Raw genomic sequence first — 25,121 nt, 5'->3', positions numbered from 1 at the left:
TTGCATGGCACAAATCAAGGAGAATGGGCAGTTAATGCTTAAAAACAGAACTCTCCAATCAGGTTTAAAGCAAGGGTTTTTTAAGGCAGGGGTACATTTCAGGAAAGCAAATGTTGCAGGCAAAATCATAAGTCAATATGTGGAGGTTATACATTGATTTGGCTCCAAAAGGCAGGATATCTTGAAGCTAGCTTTGGGGTCATAATAGGTAGATTCAGAGATTTTTTTTTGATTCGGAATTGTTTAAGGAAGCAAGCCTTTGTCTAAGAACTTGGGATCAGTACAAAGGAATGTCAAGGTGTGGTCTGTGGGTGTGACTCTCTCCAGGCCCCTGAGGCAGAAATTGGTGGTCAGAGTTCAGTCTTGGTTCCCCCCTTATCTGAGGTCTGCATGATAGCGGTTAGCACTTTCCATCTGGTGAGGGTTTCTGGAAAAAAAAACCAAACTCCAGAACATATGGATGTTAAGATGTTACCTTTTAGTTTCTATAGGGCTGTGGTTCCCAACATTTTTGGCTCCAGGGACTGATTTCATGGGAGACAGTTTTTACACTGATGGCAGTGGGGGGCTGGTTTGTGGATGATTCAAGCGCATTACATTCATTGTGCAGTCGAAACTCTCTGCTAATGATAATCTGTACTTGCAGTCATCCCCCAGCACTGGCATCACTGCCTCACCTCATGTCATCAGGCATTAGATTCTCATAAGGAACACACAACCTAGATCCCTCCCATGTGCAGTTTACAGTAGGGTTTGCGCTCCTATGAGAATCTAATGCAGCCACCGATCTGACAGGAGGTGGAGCTCAGGCTGTGATGTGAACAATGGAGAGAGGCTGTAAATACAGATGAAACTTTGCTCACTTGCCTGCCTCTCACCTCCTGCTGTGCGGCCCAGTTCCTAACAGGCCATGGACTGATACCAGTCTAAAGCCTGGGGGTTGGGGACCACAGCTATAGGGAACCAAAACACCTTGTGACTCTGTCTTGCTTGGGAGACTATTGTTACTGTCTTCTTGCTGATCAGGTTGCTCATTTACTTTTTAAAGCTAACTGGGTACCTGGAATTTCCCATGAAAGGACTCAAGATTTTTTTTCTTTATTTGCATGCTTCAGGGGGCTGGTAGGTCCCTAAGAGTGGTCCTCCTCCAATTCAGGTAGGATGGTTTAGGTTATCACAAACCACAAGCAATTCAGGGGTTAGGACAGCAATCTACCGACTGGGGAGCCCACAGAAACCAGGAAGACCTAAGTACTAAACAAAACATGGGAAGTGGCCAGAAGTTGATGGAGATATTGAGAAACTGGAAGATCTGTAGACACTGAGAGGGAAGAAAAAGAAAAAGTATTGAAAAATAAGCAGAAAGCCAAGCAAATCCAGTAATTGAGGTGAAGACAAGCTGGGCAGGAGAGCAGATACAGCACGCGTGTAGTGAAGGAGTCACTTTCCTTTGGCTCAACCTGAGCTGTGTTATTTCCTTGTGACCCCAATGAAAAACAATCCAGGACAAGCCTGGCCTGCAGGTGGTAGTCAATGAAAACATCCAGTGATAGGAAAATATCAATGCTGGAAAACACATGGTCCTTTGTCTTTGAAAATGCCCCTGTTACACTTTAGACTCTAACTTTGGATTTGTGGCCAAAAAGAAGAATTTTTTCCTTCCCTGGTGGTAGCTTGTTAGCCTATATAGCCATCAGAAAATAGAATTGTAATGCTTCCAAGTCCAGAAATAACATTTATTCAAGCATTCATCAGGTAAAGACTGAAAACCAAATAAACATACTTATCCTACCCTTGCACAAAACTGGTGCTTCTGACGCTGGAATGCTGCATGCATTTTAGGAAGATTCATTTCAAGAAAAATTTGATGAAATAGCTTAAGCAATACTGCATTTTGACCCAGGCAAGAGGGTGACTGTGCTTCAGAAGGCCTTTCTGCTGCCCTTGTCTGGCTGTGCTTCACACTACAGGCTGAGGAGTCCTTGAAGCCAACATGGTAGACCATCCAGAGATGCACCACTCCTAGACTATGCTCTGATATCTAGGACCCTGGAATTCCCTTTCTAAATGGACTTGACTCTACTTTCAGAGCCTGGGTGGGTCTCTTACCTTTGTCTTTGCTTCTCAGGACAAGATGGCACCACTGGTGGGTGTACCCTAAGCTGACTGCAGCTGGAATTTACACACATGCCCTGGGTGCCCACATGCATGTAAGTATGGAAAGGAATGGGGGCTAGGAAAAGAAGAGAAGATTGCCAGGGCCTCAGGCTAGGAGCCGCAAATCATCTGTCTCTGCACCGCCCTGGTCTGTCAGAACTCTGAGGATATAAGAATCCTAAACTCAGACTTAGCCTTCCAGGTTTTATCAAGTTCTATTTGTCAAGGTAGGAGAATAGAACATATTTAGTAGTCTATTACCTTGATTTATATCTTTTAAATATTTAGACATATGATAGACGGTCCTCCATTTGTATTCTTGCCCAGGCCCCAAATATTTGGGACAGGTGTGGGCTTCTGTGTACAAATTCCTCCAAGTTTATATAGTCCTCCATTGTAGCACTGTCTTACCGCTTGGACATTTTGCTCTTCAAGTCATGTCCTATTTATCTTTAAATTCCCCAGCATGTAGCTGATTGCCTCTTGGCACATAGTAAGCACTCAATAAATATTTGCTGAATCAGTGAAGAATTTATTGGATTATGCAATCATGGAAATTCTCTGAAGCAATTCTCTGAGAGATCCTTTCTCTGTTCCTAAAATCCTGAGGTCTCCTCCCCTTGCTTAGTCCCTATAAACACTGTATATCTTTCCCCATTCTATATTGCATGTGACTGTGAGAGATGGAGGAAAATTTATTCCTAACAGGTGGTACCAGAATTCCTTTTAGCAAGAGAATTGTCTTTGTTTGCAGAAATACCATAAAAATCTGCTTTGGTCCACTTGAGAAAGTGTATGGGAGCCAATGCTGGCTGGAATAAAGACATTGCAAGGAAAGAAAAATTATTTTGCATAAGAGAAGATGAAGCATTTAAGATTCTGGAGGGCAATCAGGCAGGGGGAAGGAAGAAAAGAGGGGAACTAGCAAGATAGCAGGTTTAAGATGATGTGACCCATCTTTGCAACCACTTCCACCCATCGAAGTAAAGTTTGCTAAATTCACAAATCATGTTTAGTGTGACTCCCACCCTCCCCCAACCCCCAGAAACTGAAGAAAGAAAGAAATGCATTTGACATTGGGATTACATGGTGTAGAACAGAGGCAGCATCAACCCCAGGATCAAGATTACTTGGAGAATGAAACATTAGCTTTCCAGGAAATTTGCAGGACTCTCAAGGAGGGTTTGGAACTTGCATGGATTCTGGAGGTGGCAAGAGTTTAAGCCTGTCTCACCTAGGCTGTGTGGTGCTAATACCCTTGAACTTCCCATTCCAGTCCTTCCCCTCACAGGACTAAGCTCCACTTCCCTCAGGGGCCTTCTGACAGTTTGCTGCAAATGGTGCCCCCCATTCGGAGTGAAAACTGCTCCTAGTTTGCAAAGAGGAATCAAGCAAGGTTTAATTCCGTCTTAGAGGACACTCCTGGCTACCTAGATCTCTTTTTAATTTATTAGCGCTTTTTACTTACAAAGATAATACAGATTATAAGAAAATTTTAGAACAAATATTTATAAAGTCAGTAAATTAAAAATGGGCATATAAGAATAAACACAATGTTTATCACTTTACTGCTGTACTTTAGAGTTTTTATGGAAAAATTATTTATTGGAAAAAATTTTAAAAGATCAGCTTTATATGTAAAGGACACAAAAAATGCCCATTGACATAGTAATGAGTGTTTCTTCCCTAGGGAAGCATAGAAGCAAAGATTGCAGAGCAAGATGAGATTTTTAAAGGACAGGAATCAGAGCGGTTCAGGGGTTTGCAGCAACAGAAACACGTGGAGTCTGTTCAGTGCCCTGTCCTGTCCCAGGATACATCGGCTCTGCCCCTTTTCATGCTTATGTCAGGGGCATTCAAACTCCCAGGAAAGTGTCAATTTGCCTAGCGTGGGCCTTGAGCTTGCCTCTTGGCCAGAGAGCTCTCATTAACAAAAGGGAGAGTTTTGTCTCTAGACAAAACATATTTCATTACCAGAAGCTGAGGGAGTGGATTTGTGAAACCAAAAACTTCACGTGTTCATTATAAATTTTCACACATCACTATGTCATAGACATTCATTTATGGCAGTACATACAGATCTAACCTTTTTAAAAGTGCAGTGTTTTCAGGGTACGGATGTCAAAACCTCTCTTTCGTAGTTTTATATCAGATGGACAAATAATAATTGTATATATTGATGGGGTATGATATGATATTTTGATACATGTATGTATACATTGTGGAATGATCAAGTCAGGCTAATTAGCATATCCATCACCTCAAATATGTATCATTTCTTTGTGATGAGAATATTTAAAATCCTCTCTTAGCTATTTTGAAATACATTACTGTTAACGATAATCACCGTGCTGTGCAAAAGAACGCCAGAACTTACTCTTCTTGTCTAACTATCAGTTTGTACCCATGACCAATGTCCCACCTTCTCTGTCCACTCCCCTCCTCCCAGCCCCTGGGAACCACCATTCTACTCTCTTTCTATGAGGACAAATTTTCAGATTCCACATATAAGTGAGATCATATTTATCTTTCTGTGCCTGGCTTATTTCACTTAACATAACGTCCTCAAGGTTCATTCATGTTGTCCAGATGACACAATTTAAGAGGCTGAATATTCCATTGTGTTTATATACCACATTTTTTTTAATCCATTCACCCCACGATGAACACTCAGGTCGTTTCCATATCTTGGCTATTGTAAATAATTCCACAATGAACACGGAAGAGCAGATATCTCTTCGGCACACTGATTTCAGTTCCTTTGGGTACATACCCAGGAGTGGGACCGTTGGATTATATAGTATTTCTATTTTTAGTTTTTTAGGGAAAACATTTTTGAACAGGGAAAGTTATCCTGGAGTTTCCTTTCATATGATTAGATTAGCTGATATTAAACTATAGGGTTTTTATTTAGCCCCTTGTTTTCACATGGTTTACTGACCTCAAAGCCTCTAACATGGCCCGCACCACTTAAACAGCACTGGAAACTGATCCAGTCCTAAAAACCACATTCAGATTTGGAGCCAATCTCTTGGAGTAAAACTCAATTGGCATCTGGGTTCAGGGACTGTTGATTTTTGCATTCCAGGTGCAGTTGCAGAGAGGCGCAATTTGCAAACTTGCAGCTGCTGGCTATTTCCATAATAATAGCTCTCATTTATTAAGCCCCTACCCTGTGCTAGGCACACTACCTACTTTACTCCTATTGCAACCCTAGGAGTTAAGTGCTGCTACCCTTTAGAGACTCAGAAATTGACGCTTAGCAAATGTTAACCCTTGGCTGACGTCACAGAAGAGCTGAACTGGGATTTGAAATCAAGTTCGTTTGACCCTAAATCCTTGGCTCCTTCCGTGTTTCACACAGGTGCTGTTAACACAGCAGTTCTACCTGAGCCTCTTTCTCCAGCTTCCTCTTAGTGTTGCTGTACAGTATCCACCTCCAACATTACACTGGAAATCCCCCTGAAAATAATACAGGTTGTTTTTTAATTATCACCACGTTCCTCACCATTGTGTTTTACACAAAGTAGATGTTCTTTTTCTCTCACAGTTAGTCTTTCTCTGTACACACTCACTCATGTGCACGCACACATGCACACACACCCCCATCTATGGGGGCAGTGAGTTGTTTCAGATGATATTGATGGCTGTTGAGTCCCTCCATGTTCTGATCAGCAAATTTCTAAAGTTAATCACTCAACAATTCCTTTGTGTAGCAACTGCCCAAATAAAAAGATTGAATACTTGAATGGCCCCTCTGGAAAAAGCACAGGGAATCAAAACTTAAAAATCTCCAAAGCAACCTCAAATGCTCCCTCAATAGGTGATTCAACTTTGCTCAGGCTCAGAGGGAGAACAAATGAGGCTGAAGGGTCTTGAAAGACAAACACTTATGAGTATAGAAAGTGGATTTCAGGAAGCCGGCAAAATTGTAACGTATGCAAGTAGAATAGGTTTTGTGCAAATTAAAAATGAGGTGGGTGACCTGGGGAAAGAAGAATGCTAGTAGAAGCCAAAACCAGAGAAAAGGTTGAAATACTCATGACTTCACTTGCTCAGATAGAAAGGTTGGGAAAAGGAAAGGAAGGCACCACCATGGGGAAACTGAGGCAATAGGAGACAAGGAAGGTCATTTGAGCAGAATTATCCAGAGGAAAAAAATGCTCTTACGTACACTTGAATCCTAACTTAAAATGCAACCTTTCATCTCTCACAGTGAAATCATTTTTTGAAAATACAAAGTTTGCATAAGGAAATGGAAAATCAGAATTGAGGAAATATATTTTGATGAATCAGACCCGAAATTCCTGATAGTACAAATAATGGGATCTGGGTGTGTGAGAGGAAAAAAAGGGAAAGAGGGAGATTGAATTATTCAACTTTTCTCCACTCTCCATTAGAATTTGTTAATAAAGATAGGCCCTTCCAAGTAACGACCGGGCGACCCTGCTTAGCTTCCGAGATCAGACCGAATCAGGCGCGTTCATACCTACGTGATGAGTGCGATGTGCACTGTCTAGGAAAGGGACACGCTTGAAGCTCAGATTCGGGGGGGTGGGGGACATGGACAATACATATAACCTGAACTTTTGTATCCCCATAATAAGCTGAAATAAAAAAAAATACTTGCTGAAGGAATAAAAAAAAAAAAAAAAAAAGATAGGCCCTTGATAAATCCTACAGAAATAATCTGGTATCCTGGTATCATTAGACCAAGGGCCAATTGGTTGAATTGCCTTGGTTTAGCTAACATTGAGTTCATGTATATACTTTAAAAAGTATTTTTAAAAAATATTGCAAGTTAAATGTCTGGTTTTCCTTATTTATTAGAATGAGGAAATTTCTAAAGATGGTTCTCTTAATTTCTAAAGATGGTTCTCAAATTGTCCTGTGCATAAGGACGAGCTGGAGAATTTTTTCAGGTTGCAGGTTCTCCGCCCTCCCCACGCCCCACCCCCGCACAGTCTAAATCACTTGGGTCCTGGTTTGATCCTGGACTCTGCACTTTGAAAATAATCTCAGGTGATTCAAACATGGGATCCTAAAACTATACTTTAATAAATATTGGTTTATGTCATAGTACTAATAATATGATTAATGAAGCATCCAGATATGAAGTACCTTCATCATAAATTAATGTTATAAAATTTACTTTTAGTCTTTATAATTCATGATTGTTGGATGACCTATGTTTATGGATATGCTAGAAAGAAGCAGAGGAAGTTCTGGTACGCTGTGGTTATAACTATCAGGGAGGGGTGTATGGAACTTAGAGCCTAGAATTCATGTGTGAGTGGGTACGGAGAGTCAATCAGGGTTGAGATGATGAGAGAGCTGTGGCCCCCTCACCTGAAAGGGAGGGAAAGAGGACTCCAACTACAGTAAATATATATATACTCTTTTACATTCCCACCCAACATTGACATAGTAAAATGATTCTCAGAGTGTTGCTGAAAATATGTTTTCATTGGTGGATATCACTTCAATCTATTTACAAATAAGTGCATCTAGTTATAAGGAAGACATTTTTTGCCTGTAGGAGGTAGTCACAAATTTATAGGCTGAGGCTGAGAAACAGTAGGACCAAAGGAACAAAATGAGAGCTCAGAAATGAGATTTAAGGTTTATAATATAAAGAGTTTGCATAGGAGGCTCTCTCCTACTCAGAAATATGGTCAAACCTCGTAGAAGTAGTTTTTAACCACGGGACAATTTTTGTACCTTGGTGGAGAAGAAAGCACTATGAATTTTCATGATTTTTATTATTCTTACAATGGGTTGATCCACGAAGTAAAACCTCTTTCTGTGTCCTCTTCAAAAGGACTCTCCAGCTGACGGGAATATTCCTTACCATTAGCATGATTTTTAGAAAAATAAAGTCCCTGTAAATCTAAATCACTATAAATTTAATCTAGTCTTCTAAGCTACTAATCAATTTTTTGAGTTCTTAAGTTAAAAAAAGGTACTAAATACTAATAAACTATGTAATTTGATGTAAATAATTTTAAGTTAGGTAAAACAGGTTCAGATTTAGTTCAAGGTGTATAAAACCAATAAGGTACAAAATCAGAAATCAGTAGATCTATTGATTCAGCATGGATCAAATTTGTTTCAAATTGAAAAATTGGCCCAACTCTTTTAACATTGAAACTGACTTAAACCAGTTCTAATCAGGCCACAAAATTACATTTTTAACCTGCTTAGTTACTTAACCCTCTCATTTCCCACAACCTTTTCATCCAGCCAACCTTACCCTAAATCTTACCATCATCAGAAGCTGCATTGCCTCTGAAATTCCCATTTCAAGCAACCCATTCTCAAACCACCACAACTTAACCTCCCAGATGCTTCCTGCAGTTCCCTAACTGCAACAGTTTTGCCTTATTGATGCCTCCATCACTCTGCCCGCTTTTCACTATATATCCTCCTGCTGTCTCCAATTTCCTCTTCACCCAGCTTGGAGTCTATTCATAATCTCCATCGTTATAGCCACTTCCTTGAACGTATCTCAGCTCATATTTCCTCACTCCCTTCCTGTGTGCTGTATTTGTACAGCAAAACCCCAACCTTGGTCAAACCCACTGTTCGCTTTCTCTGTGCTTCTACTGGAGAAGTTGAGTATTTGGGGTGGAGGTGGTAGGGGAGTGAAATCACAATGTAGCCAACTGGCTTCATGTGAAATCCATGACTGGAAACCCCAAGGGTATTGTCTGGCTACAGCGCTTTCCTGAGCGCGGCAGGTTGAATGAATGGGCTTCCCTCCCTGAGGAAGAAGCAGAGAACATCTTCATGTTTTTCCAGCCACTGCTTTCCAACCGCGTAAGGAGGAGTTCTCTTCCCCACCCACTAATGACATTGCAGGCATATTGCATGCTTTCTGACCACTTTCAGCCATCTCAGGTCAAAGGAAAAATGGGTAGTCCAGTCTAAATTATAACTTTATCATTTGATTCAGTTTCTCCTACGTCCCAGCTCAGGGCTGACTCATGCGGGGGAGAACAGCATTGTCTATGTTTTCAATGTTTCTTCTCCTTGCTCTTCCTTGTCTCACTCCTCCTCTCCTCTCCCTGAGCCCTTGTTATGTTGCTTCTGGCTCCTGGAGGGTCAGACTCAGGAAAGGATGAATGAATTAAAAATGGAGAGAAATCTTTTTACTTAGCTAAGATTAATGGAAGTTCTCTCTCACCTGTCAACTAACCTCTGTCAGAGCAGGTATTCAAATGCTGGTTCTTCCATGGAGGTCACTAGTGACCTGCTAACAGGGTCTTCAATGACCACCATCCCACAGTAGAGGGAATATGCTCATTTAGAGTTAGCAAACTCGAGTGACCTCAGTTTCTGCACCCCACCCCCACCACCGCAAGAGGTACATCAACAGCTTCAAACCTGGAGTCCCCTCAGCCTTAAAGGCAAAGAATTCTTTGAGCAAAGATGATGTAAGAATATTCAGATCTGGGCAATAAATTCTTAAACTTTGTTATATAGGTTATGGAATGTGATGGTTACTGGCCAGGTGCAGTGGCTCATGCCTATACTCCCAGCACATTGGGAGGCTGAGGCAGGAGGATTACTTGAGCCCAGGAGTTCAAGACCAGCCTGGGCAATATAGTGAGACTCCATCTCTGCAAAAAAAAAAAAAAAAAGAATATCCAGATCTGACTCCCTTCTCTAGTAACCATTTGTGTCTTACAATAAACAGCTCATATCTTTGGTTTTTTAAATCAACAAATTTCAGGATGATTCCATTACTTTCTTGCCTTCTCATCATGAGCAACTAAAAGCAGAAATCAAGCACCTGCAGTTCTACATTTTTTGAGGCTCTCTCTATTGGGTCTCTTGGGGCCCTGCCTACTTTCTACTGTTTATAGAAGGCAGTAAAATAAATCATACAAAACTCCATTTCCTCTACATTCTCTTCCAAACAATCCTCCTCTGTGAATTCTTAGTCTTTGTTATATAGGCTATGGAATGTGGTGATGTTACTGGGTCATTTTGCAACATTTTGGTAGATCCTAGAACTGTCTAGTAGACCCTTCTGTTTCTCTCTACTTTTGGTCTTGCTATAGTTTGGATATTTGTTCCCCAAACCTCATGTTGAATTTTGATCCCCGATGTTGGAGGTGGGGCCTAATAGGAGGAGTTGGGTCATGGGGGAAGATCCCTCATGAATGGCTTGGTGACATCCTTGGGGTAATGAGTGAGTGCTTGCTCTATTAGTTCCCATGAGAGCTAGTTGTTAAAAAGAGCCTACTACCTCCCTGGTGTCGCTGTTGCTTCCTCTCTTGCCATGTGATCTTCGCATATGTGGATTTCCCTTGGCCTTCCACCAGAGTGGAAGCAACCTGAGGTTTTCACAAGATGCCCAATCTTCCAGCCAGCAGAACCATGAGCTAAATATACCTCTTTATAAATTCCCCAGCCTTAGGTATTCCTTTATAATAACACTAAACACACTAAGACAGGGCTCTAACTGAAATTCTGAGATAGTAAGAAATATCCCTTTCACCATCCTTTTACATCTGTAATTTATTTCCTTTAGTCTTTGAGATGACTATTTTGCTTCATATCTTGCACTCATTTTCTTCCATTTTCTTTCAGCTGTCGACTTTTTTTCACATTTTGTTGAAAGAATAAATATCATGATAAGAAAACTAAATGGAAAAATATGGCCATATTCTCTACTTTCTTTTTTGTTACCAGGAAGAGCTGTCCCCTTTCAACTAGAGTTTATTGTGACAAATTTTCTGAGGCTATCAGACTGGAGGGAAAGAGCTTTTGCTTGGAAGACAAGAATCAGAGCAGCAACACGGGAGAGGATGAGAAGATGACGGGAGCTTGGAACCTGGCCACCAAAATTTAGAGGACACGACAATTTAAATACATACTTTTAAAAGTACTTTTTTATTTTAATGAGATGCAATTATGTGTAGCTTTATTTGATTTCTCATTTTCATAAACATTAACACAGGCATATGTTTATTAATATCAAAAAATGCAGAAGGACCTTTTATCTGTTATTATGCTTTGAGAACAAACAGAAGCCCCTAACTCAACTAGTTGGTACAAAAAGGAAAATTTATTATCTCACATACAAAACACACTGAGAAAGTGTTGTTTAATTGAGAACTCAATGATGGCATCAAGGACTCAGGTTTGTTTCATGTTCTGCCATTCTGTGGATGTTGTTTTTTTTCCTCCATCTAGCTCCCTGTTGGTCAGGAGAGAGGTATATCAGTCCAGACTTCAAATTCAGACATGTCAATTTTGAGAGAAAGAAGAGGAAAGCAGCCTCCTAAGAATCCTCCCTTCATATCTCGCTAGACGTCCTCTAATCCAATCATTGGTTATAAGTGCACGGTTGCCACAGTTTAATAAACTAATCAGGATCTACACCTTGGTTGGAGGTGAGACCACTTTTCCTGAGGAGTAGAAATCTGGATTCTGTTAGACGGGCAAATGGAAGCACAGCAGGCTTTTAATGAATGCAAAAAACAGTGCCAGACTCCCTCATCCCTTTCTCCATTCTTGCACATCATTCAGAAAATTTATTCTTTCAGCAAATATTGGTTGAGCATATATACAACCAGCCAGCCAGTGTTTTAGGTTCTGGAGGCACAGTAGTAAACTTTTTTCATTTTTACTTCTTCAGGTGTTTACCCCCATACGCCTAAACTATATGCTTACGGTGCAGTTTCTTGAAATATCAAATTTAGACGTTGCCCATTGACTTCCTGCCATGAATCACAAGGACATGAGGATTTAGCTGTTTTACATCACTACGTGTCTCCCCTGCCTCTCTCCTTCTTTTACAGTCCTGCATAACACCGCAAGTAGGATTTTCAAACCCGTTTCTTATTTAATAAACTGTCATCTCTCCCTCTCCTTCTCCCCCTCCCCCACCATTTAGCATTTATTGAATGCCTGATAGCAATTTGGCAACAGAAATACGAAATCTATGTCCTTTGTTTTCTAGGGAGTTCTCCAATGTCATTTTGAGTTGCCTTTAACTTCCACCTTTGGTGCCCTGGCGGTGGTACTTCTCTTTATCACACAGTTTCTCCCTCAATCAAGGACATCCAAGGGTTAAAGACTTGATATTCCATTTCCTTTAGAACTCAGTAACTGAAGGCAGATGGCAGAAATCTGCAGGAAGGCTTTTACTTCATAGACAGTATCTCTTGGCTCCAGATTCATAAGCTGAAGTCATCAGTCCTCCCTCCACATATTCTCTGTCTCTTTTTATTATCCAACTCCCATCAGCTATATCTTTCTTTTAATATTGTCAATATTAAGTATATTTTTCCCCTTGATGCACCCTTCATTCTAAAATGTGAAAATCAATAAATCATAATATCATATCATGATTATGTAAATATTTTCTGCTGCAGAGTCAAATTATGTGTCCAGATTATATTTTTTTCCCCCTCCATGAATCAATATCACTCCAAAGAAATTGTTCCTGTCAGAAATTTGGTTGGATTTTCTCACTCTCTTTTTAAAATAAATCACTAGTTTTCTCGATCATATTAAGTTATTCTAAGTTTTAATCGCATTGTGTAATTCAGAGCTGCCCAACTGCTGATGCCATGAACGGGTGCCAGGTCAGCCAAGTTCCCGACACCTCAGCCTTGGGGTCAGCCAGAGGGACCTAAGGCTCACAGAGTGCGCCATGAACCAGCAGTCCACCTTCCAAAGGCATGCAGCTGCCTCCATTTAGTCCAGTGTGCTAGACAAATATTACCATTTTTTTATATCCTTGATATGAGAAACGTTGAGAGGTACTGGAACTCTATCAACTTTTTCACTGAGGTTGTGCTCTATTTCCGTGGCAAAGTTGTCATCCTAGGACTTCCCTACTCTGCTTTCCTGGATTAGAGTCATCATTTTCCTGCATCCCATGTTTCATTCTGTCTTAGTTCATTCCCTCATTTTCCTAGGGTGCATCCTCAGATTACTTCCTAGGAATTGTCCTGGTGGGTAAGAATTCTGAGTCTTCCATTTCTCTAAATATCTTTATTCTACTTTCACACAGGGTCGATTGCTAGGCTGAATATAGTCCTCTCCAAACTTTGACAATGTTGCTGAATTTTCTTACATTTAGTTGTTGATGAAACATTGGGGCCATTATTATCATCATCATCATCATCATCATCATCATTTTGTACATGACCTGAAACCTTCTGAAAGCTTTAGGATCTTCTGTTTATCCTTGGTCTTTTGTGTTTATGGGGCCGTTCTCATCCATTTCACTGGGTCCTGGGAGTCCCATTCATTATACAAAGCTGTGTTCTTTATCTCTAGAAAAGTGTCTTCTTCTGTTTGAAATTTTCCCATCTATTTTCTCTATTCTGTCTTTCTAGAACTTCCATTAGACAGATGCTGAGTCTCCTGGATAAACCCTTGTTATTTTTTTCTTTTCTCTCACATGTTTCTGTCTTTTATCTTTTTGTTCTACATTCTTAGAAGGTTCCTCAATTTACCTTCCAAACAATGGCTACTAAGACCCAACAGCAAAGGTATCCTTCTTCTAAAATCAGGGTGTCTAAGTGTCACAGTTGACTCCTTATCTGGCTGACCTAAAGCAAAATCTTCTAGTTGACAAACCCCATCTATAAACACATAACTTCTGCTCAGACCTTCTACTGCCTTGTTATTGAGAGCAGAGAACCAAAGCCCCTCAGGCATTTGTGGAAAGCTTGCAGCATGAAACGTCAATAAGCTAACTAAGGTTAAACTAAGAGAAATCGGTAGGAGAGTGGACCTCCAAGGGGAAGAGATAATTCCAATATGAAAGGAAAACAAAAATAAAAACTAGAAAATTTTAATTGATTTCTCTCTTAAAGAAATATTCTTTTATTTATTTTCACCAGGAGAAAAGCTGTAGGAGAGCAGTTCCTTATATGGATTTTCAATGTAATCCCCTTTTATAGTGCTGCTTTTCACTCTTAAATCCACAGCCTCTTTAGAGTTGTGCCTGGCTCCATCCTCGCCTGAAATAGTCTGTGAAACTGTAGCTTTCTCTATTCGTTTCCATTGGTTTTTGTTTCTTCAGAAAGTTTTGAAAACGCTAATCCACTTGTTCTTCCCATACTCGTTTTCTTCATTATTAGGAGAAATACCTTTGCCTATTTCCTTGCCATCATTTTAAGGGGTCTGTGAGAAAAGGCAATAAATATATGTGCTCAGTGCAAGATCTTGAACAGGAGAACAAATTCTAACTTCAATTTTTTGGGGGCATATTTTTCATTTCATTTACCAGTTGGTAGTATTTATACTTCCCAAAAGAGAGTCCCTAGTTATCAAGAATTAGTAAAGTATTATGATACTAAATGGTCCACACTGTTAATAATCTCTAGCTGTGAACTGCAACCTAGATTACAAAGTTGACATAGACCTGATTTTATGCAGCTTGTTCTGCCAATGTTGGTAGCTACTATTCCAACTAGTGTCAAGCACACCAACTCAAACTAACCTGCGTGGTGAAAGGCTGCACACAGCATGTACTTTACTTCTAGGAAAATTATGAAAGAGAAGGCTCACAAAAGGATTTTACAGAAGAAATAAATACTCAAATTGGGGTGGTCTCACCGATTCCTGACAACAGTCCATGAGAGGGTTACATCAGTGATCTTACAGATTTTTTTGTGTGTATACTTCCTTAAAAACTTTGAAAACCTGTTTTCAAAAGGTTTCTCTTTTTATATTTTGAGTACTTAATTTTTCTGTCAAAAGATTAAATAACTGCAAAAGATATCAATAGTGACAAGTAAAATTAAATTGTTACAATACTTTTGAAAATATATTCAATATAATCTAAGTACTATATGAATTCCTATCATCATCTATTTAAAAAATATATGAGCATGCTCTCTTTAGTAGTGTATTTTCATTGTGTTTCCCCCTCTGAATTGTATCCTACTGTGATATATGTTTAGACTGGAAAGGCTTTAAATAATTGCCTTTATTGATTAATTCTATGCAAAAAAATACATGAAAGTAACTTGAAATTGAAATATCAATATACTTCCTGTAACTGTAAGGCTCTAAGGGGTAAATTTTTTTGATTAATTTATCATTACAATCATTAGTAGCAGAAAGTTACTTAAAATAACAAATTTATTATAAATTATAAAAATATTAAATATAAAATGTAATAGTTTATTGGAAATGAATCTTTTAATGAAAGTCATTTTTTCCTGATTAATTCATATTACTATTAATTAGTATTTCTTATTTCAAAATGAGACGTGACTCAGCTTCTTTCCTACTCTAGTTTTAAAATTTTTATAGATGTCATCTATCAGGGTTTACCTGTTAAGTAGATGAGAATGGAGTTTTGTTACAATAATGTCACTCAGTTTTTGGAACTCCTTTTGAACTATTTGTCAAAAATCACATGATATATTTTGAAAATTATTTTTAATGATCTAGAATTTGACAACACAATTTTGCTCATTTTCTTTTTTTTTTTTTTTTTGAAAGTATAACTAGGAAACTACCTGATATGCACATGAATTTGTTACCCAGTCATTAAAGTCATTCACTTTCCCAACACCCACACATACCAGTGTTTTAACTTTATTTAGTGCCTCGTGGGTTTTCACACCGTGGAGCAGTGCACCCTATTAGGATGCAGTGGGACTTATGTTATTCTTTTGTAAAGTAGGAGAGGGCAGTTGTGAAAGGGATGGCTTGACTGTGCAGCATGTTCAGTCCAATCAATTTTGGGAAAGAAAATATGTGAAGACTGAGGATCCAAAGTGATTCCCTTCAAACCACCATACCCCTTGGGAAGCGTTTGTGAACTCCTGGAGGTAACAGCAGTCCAGGACATTGCAGAACCATAGGATTTCTGTTCCTTTCCAACCTTTCATTTCACCACTGATGTTTCCTTTCTCCTATAAAGGAAACAACCAATTTGAAAAATCTTTAAAGAGAGCCACAATGTGATTGGGGAAAAAAATAAATAAACTACAGAGGAGAAAAAGCTCTATGGTTAGGAAACCCAACAGGCAATAAGGAGAGACTAGACAAAAGAGAACCAAATAAAACCCAATGTTCCAATCTGATTAGAAATGGAAACTTCAGGATTTAATCTATGAGATGGGTCACAAGAAAAAATATAAATGCAGATTGCCTTTTTGTGCCAAAATAGCAGGCTGACTTTTAATCTGAACATCTTAAAATTAATAATTTATCATTGAGTTGTAATAATTTTTGGAAGATTTTGAGTGAAGGTGGGCTGACAGATGATTGCTCTAAGATAGTGGCTTTCAATCTTTTTAAACACAGCTAACAGTAAAACTATAATTTACATCTATATAACTGAAACAAGAGTTCCATTTTAAAAAAAAGATAATACCCTTACAATGTGAGATATTCTCTGATATTTTGTCTTCTCCATTCTTCTATTAAAAACGATGCCGGTCAAGAATCACGAAACTTATTTCACCACCCACTAATGAGTAATCGTCTTCAATCTGAAAAACACTGTTATATGGTCCTCTGAGAAACAACCATATCTTTGTATTAAATTTTTATTAAAAAAAAAAAAAACTTGTGAAACAAAGCACACATACATTTGACTCATCTCTGCTTAGGAGAAACAGAGCTGTTAACACCCAAAGGATAAAACCAGGATCCCTTTGGTGGCAGCCCACCCCCATTGTAGGCATAGAACCTAAGATGAAATAGCCTCTGGAATGCTACAAAATGATGAAAAATAGGGGAAAAAATCAGCCTAGTGGAGAATCAAAGTGCTCACAAGCCAACCTTTTAATTGATGCAAACCTTCTGTTCTGAGATGATAGAGGGTAGGGGTGAAATGGGAGTGGGGAAGGCAGGGAGGTTGGGAGGAGCAAGATTGAAGAGAATGGATGATGTAAGTGGAAAGATAGTTACTGGATCTTCTTCACACAAATGGTCTTCCCAATAGAGTGCTAGATTATCTGTGCGTTCCACACATCGTGTAAATGATAGTTGTCCTCCTTTGCCCCCTCTCTCTAAGAAGAGAAATATGTGGAATTAAACAATGCATCAACTTCCTAAGAATGTGCTTGGCTCAAGCCTGTGAGGGTAATGAGAGAACAAACACACCATTAGGGCGCAATCCAAGCAACTCAAGGAAATGAACACAACAGAAGAGGTCTTGAGAAGACTACTGAAGACAAGAAATGCTTTTCAAAAGTGAGTGAATATATACACTTCCAATCCACCTATTATTGTAAAGAAATATTTTGAAAAGTCCTTTTTATAATAAGTCAAAAATAAAAGTTAAAGATAAAAGAAACAAAAAAATCTCCGGGATACACAATGTTATCACTTCCAAATCAAATTACAAAATGGAAAACTAAACAAGATTTAATATGCAAAAATGTTTTATGATTGAAGAAATACCCAGAGTGCCTAAAACTCTGAACACTTACAACTCCCAGAACTATCAGTAGAGAACTTGGTGGCAGAGTTAAAAATAAAAGAAATGAAGAAAAACATTTTCTTAAAATCCACTGGAGAGCCGATGGAAGTGGGCTTAAAGGGATTCTTAAATGGAATTACCTGGGAAAACTTTTGGACCATGGAAAACCAAAGCCTAATCCAGACTAATTAAATTGGAGCCTACAGAAATGGAACCCAGTGTCAGCATTGTCCAAAGCTAATGTACAGCCAGCATGGTTGAGAACCACTACTATCGACCCTTGCTACTCACAGTGTGGTCCATGGACCAGCAGCAACAACATCACCTGAGCACCTGTTAGAAATATAAAACCTCAAGCCCTCCTCCAGACCTACTGAGTTAGAATCTGTCATTTGACAAAATCTCCAAATCTCCAGATGGTTCCTGTGCACATTAAATTTTGAGAATCACTGAAGAACGAGACACACACTATTAGATACTGGCATCCACTGCTTCCTTAATATTTTGTTGTTCCTTGCTTGATGTCAATGTACATCTCAGTACTTGGAATGAGCCAAGTAGCAGCACCTGCCTTATTTCGCTGCCTCTGACTTCTCTAATTGGTCAGCGTTGGTGCTGGAATGCCTAAGACCTGAAAGGCCAGTTCCTGTCTTGATCCTAATTAGGAGTAGCTTTGGCCCTTCCCAGTGGGATCCAAATGTTGCCAGGATCCTACGTAGAATCCAGTGTCCTTTGCTGCCAACCAGATCCTGGACAAATTTTGGTATGCTAATCTTGTTTACTTTTTATTTTTTAAGTTGGGCATTGGCAACCCTAAGACTCTGCTCCACCTTTTCCCTCTCATGGTATTCTCTTCTGGTTTCTACTGCTAGTTCATAACATACTCTAAATCCAACAGAGTGCCTGTGGGAGCAGTTGGCCTTCCTTACTTATGCCAATTCTCTTTCAAAAAGGTGGTTGGAGTTCTAAATTCCAACATAGAACTGGATGATAATGCTACTCAGTTGATTTTGCTGGTAAAGGCTTTTCCATATATCTGAGCTTCCTATGCCTTTTTTGTTTCATTTGTCCACCAGGCTGCTGAAATGGACAAAAAGCCTTTAAAATGGCTTCTAGAGCACAATTTTTCCTACATTCCACTGCAGATGACATTTACAGAAGTCCTTCAGTCCCTGCCCCTGGAACTGGCCTTTATAAGTCCCTGCTCTAGTCTTTTCTTCTTTTCTGCTATGTTTGGTTGCATGTAACTCATAAAACTTCATGTCTCATGCCCAGATGAACTCTAATATAGGGTAGATGGTCAGTGTATAATCATCTCAGATTCAGTAAGACTTGTAAGGAAATCTCAGGATCCTTCTCTGTATAGAAACAAAGAAGCAAACAATAAAATTTCTATGTAAAAGTAAACTTTACAAACCCAAAAGGTTATTTTTTTTATTTTTAAAGTTTTATTTTTCTGGTGAATACCAACTTATTCCTGGACATACTATTGGATCATCCTTGTTTAGATGTGCTCTGAGACCCTGGAGTAAATGCATGATATTTCCAGGCACCAGAAGTGGAAGCCCTGAAGGGTTCTACTATGACTTACCTGTGTAGTCATAGACAGAATTTTGGAACATGTACATACAACTCTGGCTTACTGAGGAAGAATCCACTTTTGAAAGGGAGAATATGAGATTCCTCCAAAAAATAACATAAAGATGCCTATGTCTCTCAAATCACAGGACCAAGATATGCAGTTGATTTAGAATCAGAAGCTTTTAAACTGAACAGCTGTAACCCATTTGGGCAGTTGTGCAAAACAGAAAGTTGGCAGACCAGATACTCTTTTCAGACATTAAACACAAGATGCCTGGGGCCAGATCTTGTGATTAAGAAATCAAATGTTTTCTTTTTCCCCTTCCAACCTGTTCTCAGAGTGTGGAAAGTTGTGTGATTTTTCTTCTCTGACTCTCTAGTTGTGGTTATTGGGAACTGCCTGTCTCCTCAGCCAGACTAGATTCAGCCACTGGAGGTCAATTCAATCCAATTGGATTCAGTCTGGTCCAATCCGTTCCAATCCAGTCCAGTCTAGTCTAATCCAACTCAGCCTCATCCACCTTTCTGTGGGAGAGACCTATACAAACATAAAGAACTTAAGCACTTTTGGGGGGCTGATATACCAGGTGGACTGCAGCTCAACTCATAAAATATCTGGATGCTGGTACAGTATCTCTGCCTCTTTGCTTCCACTGAGGACCTACAGATCTGATTTCTAGATATTTTCTTGCATCTTGGATTCTGCTTCCTCTGTAATTCCCAGATTTGATCCATTATTGATTTTTCCAGTCCATTTGGGGATGACCTGCTGCTTTTGTGCCTGCCTATGATAGACATACCTGCATCCCAGCTCTCTCAACTCTCGTCCTGACTCTTGCCCCTGGTCCCTGTCTCTGCTTCTGTCCTTCATTTCAGCCTTTCAGGCTTCATTTTCTCCTGCCACAGCTTGGCCTGGCAGGGACCGCTTCCTCTTTCAAGTAACATGCAGAGATATGCTCGAGCATCTGGTGTGAGCTTTTTGTTCAATTTCAGCCTCTGGTGAAATATGGAGACAGCTACTCGGAGCAAAAGAGGGAAAAAAAATCAAGATTAATGAGAACGAACATCAGAGAAATGCCTTCATGTCTAGAAAACGTGAGGAACCTGCTTTGGCCACATTTGAATAGAATGTGTGTGCATACCAGCTCTGTCTCTGGCCTACCACAGACAGACCAGACTCCCAAGAGGCCTGGTGGCAGGAAGTGGGGGCTTGAGTGAAAAGTGGCTGCTGGGTCCTGGCTCTCATGAGGAAAGGGTAGAATCCAGAGCTGCTATTCATCAGGCAAACACCCACAATAGTTTTACTGGTTGTGAAAAATATTGAAATACCACCCTACTAATTAGTAAACAGCCTTTGCCCCATTCCTATCATCCACCCCTCCTCTTTGCCCTGGTGGCCCAGTCACCTCCATTGGTTCCTCTCATGCCTCCACCAACTAAAAATTTAACACTCTGAGTGGTGGGTCCTGGGCTCAGTACCTTGTTTCATATTTTGATAATCAGTTATAATTATTCATAATCACTCCTCAATAATTGTTGATGACTCATAGGAATACAATGCTTAGAGCCTCCTAAGAACCAATAGGAAAGGAAGTAACCTTTTCAGATCATCTTAGGAAGCACTAGGCTTGTAACTTGCCTTCTGAGCAAAATTCTTTAGGGGCTGCTCAAATTCACCCTATTCCTTTTGTTTCACCCATTATGTCACCAATTTGGTATGTAACTGTTTATCCAATGCCCCAGTCTTGCTGTCCCTCTATCTTCCCTCCATTTGCTGGTCCAAGTGCTGTGTCTCCCCAAAATTAAATGTTGAAATCCAATTCCCACTGTCATGGTATTTGGAGATGAGGTCTTTCAGGAGTGATTAGATCATGAACACGGTGCCCTCATGAATGGGATTAGTGCCCTTATAAAAGAGATGCCAGAGAGATCCTTGCCCCTTCTGCCATGTCAGGGAATAGAAGGTGACACCTATGAACCAGCAGTGGGCTCTCTCCAGACACCAAATCTGCCAGTGCCTTGATCTTAGACTTCTCATTCTCCAGAACTGTAGAACTGTGAGAAGTACATTTCATTTGTAAGCCACCCAGTCGATGGTACTTTGTTAGAGCAGTCCAAATGGGCACCATTAGACAGCACTTTAAACTCCTTCTTTTCGTGTGGTGACCTCAGTCACTTTCCTGAACTGGAACTGGTTAGTTCCACATCTGATGAGCAGATTCTTCCCAAGTGTTCACTCCACACCCCGATGCAGCCACTTGCCAGAGTCTCTGCTGCGACCACCAGAGGCAATCAGGGACCAGCTAACAGCACCCCCTGAAGTTGCCCTCCCCCTCAGAATCATGGCAGAAGAGAGAGTGAGCTTTGGAATCAAATAGACCGGGGTTTGAAATCCCGTTTCTCTATACTATCCAAGTTACTTGAACAAAGACTGAACCTGTATAGATTTCTTTTTTCTTTTCTTTTTATATACCTGTTTTTTTAACCTGCAAAATGAAGATAGATACCACTGGGATGATAGGAGTAAATGAAATAATGCTGTTGTGGTGACTCACTTATTTTCTTTGTCTTTTCAGCATGTCTTTAGGGAATTCCTTTCCTATTCTTGTTCTGCATGGTTTGGCAATAGGTGTGATCACATGACCCAGGAGGCCAGTGTACTCCATCCCTCACTGGCCACAGTGTTGGTTTGATATGGGCATACGACCCAAGTCTAGTCAATCAATATCTTCTCTCGGAATTTCCTGAAACAACCTATAGAGAGACATTTTCCTTTAATGAGTACATTTTGAATACAGAAAAAAAAAAGAATTATTATATTTTTTATGATTTGCACCCAATGTCATGGATTTTGAGAATAATGGTGACAGTAGTATTCTGACACTTGCCATCTAAAGAGTTTTAGTATGTATATAAAGTCCTACCTTTACATATATATAATTCATATCAATATATGAACTTAGAGCAAAAAATTAATTCTTGATAAGTGGTGGTTATATTCATTCATCCTTAAACTAGCTTAAGAGGAAGAGGAATTTATTGGTTCTTGTGGCCTAGGGGTCAGGTTGAGTCTTGAGATAAAGAACTGGCCTTAAAAACTCCAAGAACTCTGCAAGTGTCTGTCATGCCTGCTTCTCTGGCATCTGTTGGCCTTATGATCCCTACTGCAGTTCAGTGATTCAATGGGGGACAGGACATGGCCAGACACAGTGTTAGGTCTTCATAATCCCAGTTTAGTTACTTCACAGGAAAGAAAACATCTTTTTATCTGACAACATCTCATCTGACATCTCTCAGTGTCTTTGAAGACAAGTTCAAAAAGGCATACATTTCTAAAACTTGGGTTGGTCTGGTTTGAGAGACTGGGGAGCTAATCTCTAAGGTGTGCATATGGGCATGTGTGTGAGTGTGTTGCACACTAGTTGACACATCCACTAAGACCATATGGAGATGGGGACAGCAATTCCCAAAGAAAAGGAGGTATAATTACCAAAAGAATGGTTCGGAAGGGATGCTGGGAAGTGTCTGCTACCGATATCATTCTCATCACCATCATCACCTTCGTCACCACCACCCTTATTACTCTTGCAGTAAGTGCACACGTAACTTGACTGTCAGATGGGTTTTCAGGGCATGGGGACGTTTAAAGCAAACGGAGATGGGCTTGGTAAAAGATAGTGGTATTTGACTCATTTGACAGTGAAAATTAACCAGCCACCTCTGGCAGCAATGTATATAGATAGCATTTCCTTGTTAAAGGGAAAAAGCTTCATCTCTAACTTATGGTGAGCATTACCATCCATTTAAAAATATTAATGTTAGTTGGGGTTGAAGCTTTATAAGAAAAATGTTTTAGATACGTAGAAACTTCATAGATCATGTACTGCTAGAAACAGTGTCCTCACTTGAAAGATGTTGACCCCCCCATATAGCACAGCCAGGTACATGTTTTGGTCACGTAATGAATATGAATTCAATACAATTCTTGAACCAGAATTGTAAAGGCAATATCTTTTAATATTATGCTTTATTTTCTATATGTCACCTCTTTGGTAATAAGGTGCACAAAATGTTATGTCTGGTTGTGGTTGGTTAATATTACTCCATGTGGAAAACATACAAAATAACTCCCCCATTTCTTCATTTCTGCAGTAGTATTTGTTTGGCTTTATTGTGTAATGGGCTTTAAAAAAATAAGAAAAAATAAAATAAAGTTTCTCAGTATAGCACATGAAAGTTGACATGACAACCAATTCTCCTAGTGTACTGTGGATCTGGAAATTCAATGAATGCAGATATATAGTTAGGCAAATTCATAAAGGCATATCATAGAATTTGTACTTTATATAAATTAGCAAGTCATTTGGAGCGTATATGGCTCTTGATGATACATTATACTAAATTACCTTCTGAAGAAATAGATTTTTAATCTCCTGTATTATATGTATTCAGGCCTTCATCATTTCATATTAACATGCTATTCTTCTTAACAGACATCCAGTACTTAGCAAACAAACATTCATATTTCTTACTAAAAAAATTCTAATTTTTTAAAACCAGTGGGAGAACTGGTAACACTGTCAGAATTAAGCTCTGATTTCACAGAGAAGATAATAACAGTTAGACATCCTTTTCCCCTTTACCTATCTTTGACTCCAGTCTGCAGTATGATCATTGAATATAGCAAAAAAGAGTATAGGCTGCCCAGCTAAATTTGAATTTCAGATCAATAACAAATGATCTTTAGTATAAGTATGCCTAATATTGCATGGGACATACTTACACTAAAAAATTTGTTGTTTATCTGAAATGTAAATTAAGCTGAACATCCTATATTTTTATTTGTTAAATTTGGCAACTCTACCAAAACTCCAAAATTGACCTTTACCTTCAAAATGGTGTGCCCTCGTACTCTTTGTTAATGTGCTTTTATTCTAAAATACACACAAAGCAAAGGATCTCAAATCCGTTCATCTTACTATATAAATCTGTAGGCAGTTCTTAGGGCCCATCTCAGCTTGCTGCTGTACCCAACAGAAACACAAATCTGACTCAAAACCAGCAGTTAAGGGAAGGCAAATCTTTCCTGGCAGTCCCTTGAGGTTCCATGGCATGTCACACAACAAATCTTCTTAGAGGATGTCTTATTTTCCTGTCTCTCCCCAAAGTCTTACTCTGTGAGAAATCTCTTCCCAATCTTGCTTTCTTCTCTCCCGACTCCTCCCCAAACTCCTCTCTCCACTCCCACCGCCCTTGTGATCAGCTCTCTGACCTCTCCAGGTGTCCGCCATTTGCATCCTCACACACATCCTGGCACTACCAGCGGACTTGGAGGAAGAGAAGGTAAAAGGAGGAAATGCCATGGGTGAGGGTTTGTATTGACAAACTTCCCACACGTACTCCTACAATAAACACTACTACAAATCACATACCCATAATTAGTATTGACTGTGAAGGTGGATTATCTTTAACCATCTTCTAATTTTTCTTCCAAAACTAAAATGGTCTGAATGTCTTAAAATAGACCCCTCTCAGCATTGTTTGTAATTGTAGTGTCCTTTAGTGTCTTCAATGATGACTTCTAACATAAAATAAAATGAGAATGCTCTTTGTCTTCTTTTTAGCTTGCAGGGTCATATCAGAAGCCCAGAAATTATTCCATGCAGGCAGAATTTCATATGCTGCTCTCCCTCTAGATAAATTGAGCTTGTCTACAGTAATTTCTCTGCATTTCCACACTCGCACACTTGTTACAGCTGCCATTGTCCAGCAATAGTTTCCCCACTCATCATCATAACAGCTTATAAGTATTTGATGGGATTAAACAGAGACAACCCAATTCTGTCAGCAAGGCAGCCAAATTCATGAGTTCAAGCATCAGTATATAGTGATACAAAGTCCAGAAGCCCATTCCTGACGATTGTCATCTGTGTGGTCTGTGGGTGGCTCAGCCTGGTTTTAAGTTTTG

The sequence above is a fragment of the Eulemur rufifrons genome, chromosome 7 (assembly GCF_041146395.1).
Source record: "Eulemur rufifrons isolate Redbay chromosome 7, OSU_ERuf_1, whole genome shotgun sequence".
NCBI classification, from domain to species: Eukaryota; Metazoa; Chordata; class Mammalia; order Primates; family Lemuridae; genus Eulemur; species Eulemur rufifrons.
The sequence above is the reverse complement of the archived record's forward strand: the minus strand, read 5'-3'. Positions refer to the sequence as shown.